Here is a 10577-nt window from a genome sequence, read left to right as displayed (position 1 = left end):
TATATGTGGGAGGGGGCGCCTAGCACACACAGAACAATTTCTTAGCCGTGTGCGGCGCCCCCTCCACCGTTTACACCCCGGTTATATTTTCCTAGTGCTTAGGAGAAGCCCTGCTGAGATCACTTCACCATCACCGTCACCACGCCGTTATGCTGCTGGAACTCATCCACTACCTCGCCGTCTTGCTGGATCAAGAAGGCGGAGGGCGTTATCGAGCTGAACGTGTGCTGAACGCGCAGGTGTCGTACGTTCGGTGCTCGATCGGTTGGAACTCGAAGAAGTTCGACTACATCAACCGCGTTATCAAACGCTTCCGCTTAAGATCTAGGAGGGTATGTAGACACACTCTCCCCTATCATTGCTATGCATCTCCATGGATAGATCTTGCGTGTGCGTAGATTTTTTTCCATGCAACATTTCCCAACAGTGGCATTCGAGCGAGGTCTATGCGTAGATGATATGCACGAGTAGAACACAAAGAGTTGTGGGCGGTGATAGTCATACTACTTACCACCAACGTCTTATTTTGATTCGGCGGTATTGTGGGATGAAGCAGCCCGGACCAACCTTACATGTCCACGCACATGAGACCGGTTCCACTGACAGACATGCAACTAGTTTTGTATAAAGGTGGCTGGCGGGTGTTTGTTTCTCCTACTTTAGTTGAATCGAATTTGACTATGGCCGGTCCTTGAAGAAGGTTAAAACAGCAAACTTGATGAATCACCGTTGTGGTTTTTGCGTGTTAAGAACGGTTCTTGCTAGAAGCCCGTAGCTGCCACGTAAAACTTGCAACAACAAAGTAGAGGGTGTCTAACTTGTTTTTGCAGGGCATGTTGTGATGTGATATGGTCAAGATATGATGTGAATATGTTGTCGTATGAGATGATCATGTTTTGTAATATCGGCAACCGGCAGGAGCCTTAGGGTTGTCTCTTTATTGTATGAAGTGCAAGCGCCATGTAATTGCTTTACTTTATCACTATGCGTTAGCGGTAGTTGTAGAAGCAATAGTTGGCGTGACGACTGTCGGTGTCAAAACCGGCGGATCTCGGGTAGGGGGTCCCGAACTGTGCGTCTAAGGTCGATGGTAACAGGAGACAGGGGACACGATGTTTACCCAGGTTCGGGCCCTCTCTATGGAGGTAATACCCTACTTCCTGCTTGATTGATCTTGATGAATATGAGTATTACAAGAGTTGATCTACCACGAGATCGTAGTGGCTACACCCCTAGAAGTCTAGCCTGTATGATTATGATTGTCCCTATGGACTAAACCCTCCAGTTTATATAGACACCGGAGGGGACTAGGGTTGTATAAAGTCGGTTACAAAGAAAGGAATCTTCATATCCGAACACCAAGCTTGCCATCCACGCCAAGGAGAGTCCCATCCGGACACTGGTAAGAGTCTTCGGTCTTGTATCTTCATAGCCCATCAGTTCGGCCCATGTCCAACAGGCCGGACGCCCGAGGACCCCTTAATCCAGGACTCCCTCAGTAGCCCCTGAACCAGGCTTCAATGACGAGGTGTCCGGCGCGCAGATTGTCTTCGGCATTGCAAGGCGGGTTCCTCCTCCGAATACTCCAAAACAGCTTTCGAACACAAAGAACGTGTCCGGCTCTGCAAAACAAGCACCACACACAACCGCAGAGAGTATAATATTTCACGAGCCCAATCTACTGACAACTTTTTGTAGCGTGATGCCACGTCACCACCCGATCATTATTTTGAACCATTTTTCGGCCTGCCGCTCCACGTTTTGAGGTGCAGTTCCATTGGCACGTCTTGTCAAAGCAGAGATCGTATCCCCTTATTGCGGGATGCTCATCAATACGGCGTGGGTAATCCAACCGTCACGTCGGCATGATCCCTTGGGAATAGGCAAGTTTTAAGGCCCATGAGGAGGTTTTTGATATTCACCGCCTTTATAAAGGGGCACCAACCCGTCTTCTCCTCTACGCCTGCCTCTTCCTCAACCTTTCGAACCTCGAGTTCCAGCACCCAGGTTTTAATTACAACGAGCTTCTCAGTCATGTTCGGATCCAGCCTTCAAGGCCGGTGGGTGGCCTCTTCTGTCACAGAGGAGGATATTGCGAAGCTCCGGGCGGCAAGATACCTGACCGCGGAAATCCCCCACAGGCTCCCTGCTAAAGGGCAGGTTATTCCTACCCCCAGATCCGGCGAGAGGGTCATATTCATCTCCCACTTCCTCCGGGGGCTAGGGTTCGCTCTCCATCCCTTTGTCCGCGGGCTCATGTTCTATTACGGGCTAGATTTTCACGATCTAGCCCCGGACTCTTTTCTTCTCATCTCGACGTTCATCTTCATGTGCGAGGCCTTTCTCCGTATTCCCCCACACTTTGGCTTATGGCTCAAGACCTTTAATGTGAAGCCAAAGCTGATCGAGGGGAAGCAAGCGGAGTGTGATGGCGCCACGGTGAGCAAGCTCATCAATGCTCTTTGGCCAAAAGGATCCTTCACAGAATCCTCCAACTTATGGCAGCGGGAGTGGTTTTACATCACTGAACCCCGCAGTACCAAGTGGGCAACTACACCCGCGTTCCGATCTGGCCCTCCAATTCAGCTCGCATCATGGATCAATAAGGGGTTGGACTGGGGATCAATTGACGAAGTGCAGACTCTACAGAGCCGCATCTGGAGTCTCCTTGAGAAGGACACCGATCTCATGGACGTGATCCAAGTAATGCTAGTCCGCCGGGTCCTACCGTGCCAGCGACGGCCCCTCCGCATGTGGGAGTTTAATCCGGAAGGACCACAAACCCTTCAGCACTTCTTCGGCACGACGCACAGAGGAATGTGGAAGATATTTTTTGGGACACGAAAACAGTGGCCGGACACCACCGGGGACATCGGCCTCGACTGCAACCATCCGGATACCTTGGTAAGCACTCGATTCCTGAACACAGCTTAGTTAAACATCCCGTAATAAGATACTGAGAAAACCATCTTCCTCCAGGGCTGGATAAAGAAGGCGGAGTGAATTAGGTGTTCGGCCCCTCTTCCCGAAGACTCAGCTGATCCCGTGCTAACAAGGATGCTGGCCCCGGCACCATACCAGGTGCCGGTGAAAGAGTACAAGGAGGAGAGCAGGAAGGCCAAAGGTGGCCTCCATCTTGAAGGTACACCAGATACTGTGTCCGAGGAGATTAAGGCTCCCTCTTCCGAAGACAAAAGAGAAGGAGAAGCTGACATCCTTCCTCCCCATGGTAAGAAAAGGGCCGCCTCCGAAGGTTTGGAGGTAAAGGCTCCTAAGCGAGGTAAGATGCCCCTGTCCGGCGATTCGGGCTCGGAAGACGACATTGTCGCACAGTTCCTCCATAAGGACAAGCCTTCAGCCGAATCGTAAGTGAAAAAGGGTGTTTCAAACATATCCCGTTCTTTTCCTGTTACAAGGGTAACATCTAGAATATATGTTTTGCATTCCGGCACGTAGTCTTCCTCAACAATCCTCCTCCTCGGGGGATCTTCTTTTGGAGATGATGGAAAGCGAGACGCCTCCGCAGGCTTCCTCGCCCCATAGGGCGGACGACTTCGAGGTGTCGTCCCGGACGATCTCTCCCGATCAACAAGTGGTGCAGGGGATAATGAAGACAATGCCCGAAGGTGAAACTTCGGTCGCCCAGGGTCCGGGGTGTGCGGTCCCAATGGGGACCAACAATAAAGGCCCCGGACTATTCGGTTTACAGCTAGAGACGACTCTAGGGTCGAGTGAACATATCCCTTCAAAGGGAGTCTGTACTCCTACAGCTGCTTCCAGGAATCCGAAGGCGCCGGATACCTTGATGGACATGTTGCGACATGGGTCCGTCTCGGAGGAACATCGTACCTTGATGGGTACGGTGGTTGAGAGGATTCTGTCCGCGAAAAGAGGATTGAATGAAGCCTTCACGAGCCTGCTAAGAGGCTTCGAGGTACGTAATGCAATATTTTTAATTGTGCTCTATGTTTAAAATGCACCTGTGTATAGATAGTAGCCCCTGAGACTCTGGTTGGCATCCAAAGGAAGGCAATCAGAGGATCAAAAAGACATGCCCAGGAAATAATCTAACTAATTGGGACACATGCTGTTACATCCCTGGCGACTGCCCACACAATAAAGGTTGCAGGTCTGAAGCAGCAACTTGACATGGCGGATGATGACATCACCCTTATTAACCGGTGACTTGACGAGGCGCAAGGTATGTTTTGGGGCGGTCAGTGTATGTATGTATGATAACATGAGCACGAAGCTGAGAATTACATACTGAAACATGCATAACTGCAGATAATGCTGCCGCGGTTGAGACCCTTCGGGCTGAGCTTGCCCGAGCCAAGGAGCAAGCCAGGATGAGCAATGTGGCTGCCAAGAAGGCAGCTGAGGAGTTAGGGGCCGAACAGGCTGCTCGGCGCCAGTGCGAGGAGAAAATATCTTCCATAGAGCAAGATCTAAAGAATGCCACTAGCAAGTGTCAAACACTCGAGGAGGAGAACAAGGCCAAAGTAGCCGAACTCGAGAAGGCCTTACAAGAGGCGAGAGAAGCATGATTCGAGTCTAGAGCGGCTCGGGAGGAGATCCGGCAAGCTGGAGAGATAGCGGCCGGTAAGCCCTTTCTATTGCAGACTAAATTCGGCGATCTGACGTATGCCTCGCTTAATTAAATGTGGAGCTCTCCAGACGCATTATTGGACTTGCCAAAGAGTGCTTCCGATGCGGCGCAGTTTTACCAAGCGCAAGAAGGGTATGCAACGGAGAAGCTTTTTTGGTCACAATTCGGTACGCCAAAGCGCCCGCTGTTGCTGAACGAACAGATGGCCCAGTGGGCCGAGCTCCACAAGATATCCGGTTCTGCCATGAAGGACGTCGTGGTCCGGCTGTGGCCGTCTGAGCCAGTTCCGAATAGTTATTTCGGTTTGGTGCAGTGGCTTGTGGATGTGGTGCCGCGTATCGACGCCGTGAAGCGATCAGCGTGCATTGAAGGTGCACGGATGGACTTTGCCCATATCAAGACGTACTGGGTGAAGATGAAGGCCACCGATATTGCAGCGAAGGCTCCACCCGGGGGCAAGGACAAACACACGCCGGAGCATTATTTTGAAGATGTCCTAGAGGGCGCCCGCTTGATAGAGGGTCAGTGCTCAAAGGATATGATCTTCGAGTGAATGTACCGAGATTGTAAAAACAATATTATGATATATTAAGGCTATGTTTTTATACTTTTGCCTAGAAGTTTTAGTTCCTCCTGTGCGGCCATTTTTGTATAATCTGAAAGTTTTCCAGCCGTCGGCTTCGGCCCCCTCGCATAAAATACGGGGGTGTTCAGAAGAGTACTTGATCACTCTTAACCCAACATCTTGGTCCATGAAGGAGGTGTCAATCCGGCGAACAAGGCAATCGGACTATAGGGCTTTAATGCTTTCACTTAGCCATAGGAGTTTGACGGTGGGTCTACGATATAGCCCCTGGTATGTACGCGGTTATCCCAATACGGTGCGTTACATAGGTGATCTTAAGAACGGTCCTTCGTGTAATACGGAAGGAATCGTGAAAGATTCTGCTAAGTCATCGACTGGTTGACCAGCTCTCGCCGCATCATGAGAGTCAGTTTTCGGCTTTCTCTACTGAGGTGCTCATCTGGATAAACCAGGACACAATCGCAGTAGTTCTCCCTTCACTACCCTAGCCGATAGAGCGGAACGTAAGGTAGTAAGCACAGGAGCCGGGCAACCCAACTATTGACCAAAAACATGATTCGGAGCTGATGCATATAAGGCCAAACTCGTGACGCCGAAGTGTGCTATAAAGCTGTTTGGACTTGTTGGCAACTCATTTTTTCCCATATCGAGCCCCTGGCAATTTGTGCCGCGGTGCGTGCGTGAAACAATCCGTAGAAGCAAAATTCAGTTTTTTTAGAAAAAAGCGAATACTGAATACGGATTATGTTCACTGGAACCTGATTGATATGTCAGTCGCCATCTTACAGATAATATCGCCACAACCCAGGCTATTTGACATGCCAGGGGTCGAAGGCTGAGGGAAAAGGCACTTTACAGGCTCGAAATAGAGAGTGCAGTCTACAAAAAGTTATTTGGACCTCCTGTCGCACGTCTGCGCCGTCTTGCCTCGGTGAAAGGACTCCTTAACAGGAATAGCCTTTGGGTGAGTGTACGAAGCCGAACTCCGAAATAGTCCGTGAGATGACCTGCAGCCTTTGAGCCACCTGTGGTAAAAGATAAAAAATAGTTAGAAAAGAAAAAGAGGCTATGGGAGTGCTTGTAGGCCTGTCCGTATTGTGCCTCCAACTAGGGTATTTTAAGTGCATAAGTATGTATGCGTGGTACAAACTTCGTGGGTATATGAGGCGAATGACGGAGGCCGAACTGCTAATCCAACTCCGAGATTGATCGATCTTGTTTAATGGAGACCGGCGGCTTAACGGCCGATGAGATACGCCGCTTGATGAGGCCGCTTTGTACTTTGGATGTGGTAGCCATAGTATGATCCTCTGTATGGAGGGAGCATTCCGTATTTCCATCTATTGTTATGACGCCGCGTGGACTGGGCATCTTAAATTTTGCATGGGTGTAATGTGGGACATCATTAAAACGAGCAAAAGCGGTACGCCCCAGAAGTGCATGGTAGCCAATGCGGAACGGGACAATATCGAAGGTCAAGCCTTCGCTTCAGAGGTTGTTCGGCGAACCAAAAATGACCTTCAATGTGATGGAGCCCGTGCAGTGGGCTTCTACGCCGGGTACTGCTCCCTTGAGGGTAGCTGTGGTGGGCTTGATTCTTGAAGGATCGATGCCCATTTTGCGGACAATGCCGTGGTAGAGTAGATTAAGGCTACAGCCGCCGTCCATAAGGACTTTTGTGATATGGAACCCATCAATAATTGGGTCGAGGACCAGAGCTGCTGAACCTGCGGGACGGATACTGACTGGGTGGTCCTTGCGATCAAAAGTGATCGGGCAGGCTGCCCAGTGATTAAATTTTGGGGGGACCGGCTCTATGGCGTAGGAGTCTCGTGGTGCGCACTTGCACTCCCCTATAGGGGTGTTCGTCACGTATACCATGTTTACTCTTTTTACTTCGGGGGGAAATTGCTTCTGACCCCCCGGTGTTTGGTTGGCGAGTCTCTTCGTCATCACTATCACTGGGCAGCCCCTTCCCCCTGTGTTCGGCATTAAGCTTGCCGGCTTGTTTGAAGACCCAACAACTTCTGTTGGTATGATTGGCTGGTTTATCGGGGGTGCCATGAATCTGGCAGGGCCGGTCCAGTATCTTGTCTAAATTGGATGGTCCATCTCTGGTTGCCTTGAATAGCTTTTTCCGTTGACCGGGTTTGGAGCCGCTGAATCTGGCGTTGACCGCCGTGTCTTGCGTTCCTTCATTATTATTGCGACGATTATGTTTATTGCGTCGTGGCTTGCCGTTGCCGTCTCGGACTTCGGAAGTGCCCGGATCGCTAGCGTTATTGCTTCTACGAGCGAGCCAGCTGTCTTCTCCCGCGCAAAAGCGGGTCATCAGAGCGGTAAGGGCCGCCATGGATTTTGGTTTTTCTTGACCGAGGTGGCGGGCGAGCCACTCGTCCCGGACGCTGTGTTTGAAGGCCGCGAGGGCTTCAGCGTCCGGACAATCAACAATTTGGTTCTTTTTAATTGAGAACCTAGTCCAGAGCTTTCTGGCCGACTCTCCGGGCTGCTGGATGATGTGACTTAAGTCATCGGCATCTGGTGGCCGGACATATGTACCTTGGAAGTTATCGCGGAAGGCGTCCTCCAGGTCCTCCCAGCCGCCAATGGAGTTCTCTGGAAGGCTGTTTAGCCAGTGACATGCTGGTCCCTTTAGTTTTAGTGGGAGGTACTTGATGGCGTGAAGATCATCACCGCGGGCCATGTGGATATGGAGAAGAAAATCCTCAATCCATACCGCGGGATCTGTTGTTCCATCGTATGATTCGATATTCATGGGTTTAAACCCTTTTGGGAATTCGTGTTCCATTACTTCATCGGTGAAGCAAAGGGGGTGTGCGGAGCCTCTATATCGGGCCAAGCCGCGACGTAGCTCGGATGGAGTTCGTCTGCGGTTTTCGGCTCGGGCGTGGTTATGTTTTCGGCTCGGGTGAAGCAAAGTCGTTACGCGTCGGCGCACGCCCCCGCAATCCGTAGATCGATCTGGTCTGACCTGCTCTACTTTCCAAGTCCTGCCGCAGGTCATATGTATGTCCCCGAGCTGTTTTATCTCTGCCTTTACGGTGAGGTAGTACGGGCTGGTGTTCGGCTTGAGTTGCCGCTTCGTCCCGGCCACATGGTGGTCGGTCAGCCGCATTGCGCGATGATGGTACGGGCTCCAACGCCTCGTCATCGAACTGATGTTTGCGCTTCGGATAACTTTTGGTTGGGCGCTCGAGGCCGTATTCCTCGGCTGCTAGGACCTGAGTCCATCTGTCGTTGAGTGTATCCTGTTCGGCTTGAAGCCGTTGCTGCTTCCTTTTCAGGCTCCTCGATGTTGCGATGAGCTGTTGCTTAAAGTGTTCTTGCTCGAGGGGTTCTTCTGGCACGATGAAGTCTTCGTTGCCGAGACTTATTTCATCTTCGGAGGGTGGCGTATAGCTGCTGCCCTCCGAGTCGTCGTTCCCAACTGGCTCGTCGGGGTTACTCTGCCCTTCCTCCCTGCCTTCCTGTTTGCAAGCTGGTTCGATGAGGGCGTTTGGGTCTTCGACATTCTCCGGAGTATTATTTTCTCCGGTGCCGGTATTTCTTTCTTTGTCACGGCGTGACTTGGAGCGGCGCCGCTGCCGTCGGCGCTTTGGCTATATCTCAGGAGGTTTATCCTCGACTGGGTCTTCCTTGTCATCGCCGCTGTTCTCTTTGGGTGTATCCGCCATGTATACGTCATATGAGGAAGTGGCCGTCCAGCGTCCGGTAAACGGTGGGTTTTGGGCCTCCTCATCTCCGGCATCGTCGTCCATACCATAGATGTCTTCGGAGCCGTAATCGAGCATGTCGGTTAAGCCCTTGACAGTGGCTACAAGGTGGGTGGTGGGTGGGAGAAAAAATTCCCTGCTCTCAGCCCCTAGTCCAGGCTAGGCATAGTTCGGACGTTGCTCCTCTGTAATGACAAGGGATCGCATTAAGTCCAGAGCCTCGCTTAAAGGCGAGGTTTGTTCGGAGAGAGGAAAATCGACGGAGTACGGTGGGGGGTATATTCCCCGGCCGGACTCACACGGTGCTGACTCTGAGGGTTCGGAGCTAGTGTCTGGAGAGGGGTCTGGCTTCGTGATGGTTGCCAGCGATGCCACTTCAACCGGCTCTCCCGTACTGGGTTTGGTGGTCGTAGACAGTCCGGCGGGCTTGTAAAGTCCGTCTTCGGACATGGCGACGCGTTCCGGATCTAAGGCCGGAGCGGGAGTTGGAGTCACAGATCCTTGGAAGATCAAGTCTCCCCGGACGTCAGCGACATAGTCAAGGTTTCCAAAACTAATCTGGTGACCTGGGGCGCAGCTGTCGATCTGCTCTAGATGGCCAAGCGAGTTGGCCCGCAGTGCGAAGCCGCCGAACACGAAGATCTGGCCAGGGAGAAAAATTTCCCCCTGGACGGCGTTGTTGTAGATGATTGACGGAGCCATCGAACCCCTTGAAGACGACGCAACAGAACTCTCAATGAAAGCACCAATGTCGGTGTCAAAACCGGCGGATCTCGGGTAGGGGGTCCCGAACTGTGCGTCTAAGGTCGATGGTAACATGAGACAGGGGACACGATGTTTACCCAGGTTCGGGCCCTCTATATGGAGGTAATACCCTACTTCCTGCTTGATTGATCTTGATGAATATGAGTATTACAAGAGTTGATCTACCACGAGATCGTAGTGGCTAAAACCTTAGAAGTCTAGCATGTATGATTATGATTGTCCCTATGGACTAAACCCTTCGGTTTATATAGACACGGAGGGGACTAGGGTTGTATAAAGTCGGTTACATAAAAAGGAATCTTCATATCCGAACACCAAGCTTGCCATCCATGCCAAGGAGAGTCCCATCCGGACACAGGTAAGATTCTTCGGTCTTGTATCTTCATAGACCATCAGTCCGGCCCATGTCCAACAGGTCGGACGCCCGAGGACCCCTTAATCCAGGACTCCCTCAACGACCTCGACGCAATGATGCTACGATGGAGATCAAGGTGTCGAGCCGGTGATGATGGAGATCATGATGATGCTTTGGAGATGGAGATCAAAAGCACAAGATGATGATGGCCATATCATGTCACATATTTTGATTGCATGTGATGTTTATCCTTTATGCATCTTATTTTGCTTAGAGCGGCGGTAGCATTATAAGATGATCCATTCACTAAATTTCAAGATAAAAGTGTACTCCCTGAGTATGCACCGTTACCAAATTTCATTGTTTTGAAGCACCTCGTGATGATCGGGTGTGATAGACTCTACGTTCACATACAATGGGTGTAAGACAGTTTTGCACATGCAGAATACTTGAGTTAAACTTGATGAGCTTAGCATGTACAGACATGGTCTCGGAACACTGGAGACCGAAAGGTCGAACGTGAGTCAT

The sequence above is a fragment of the Triticum aestivum genome, chromosome 5D, assembly GCF_018294505.1.
Source record: "Triticum aestivum cultivar Chinese Spring chromosome 5D, IWGSC CS RefSeq v2.1, whole genome shotgun sequence".
In the NCBI taxonomy this organism is placed as follows: domain Eukaryota; kingdom Viridiplantae; phylum Streptophyta; class Magnoliopsida; order Poales; family Poaceae; genus Triticum; species Triticum aestivum.
Note: the sequence above shows the minus strand (reverse complement) of the source record.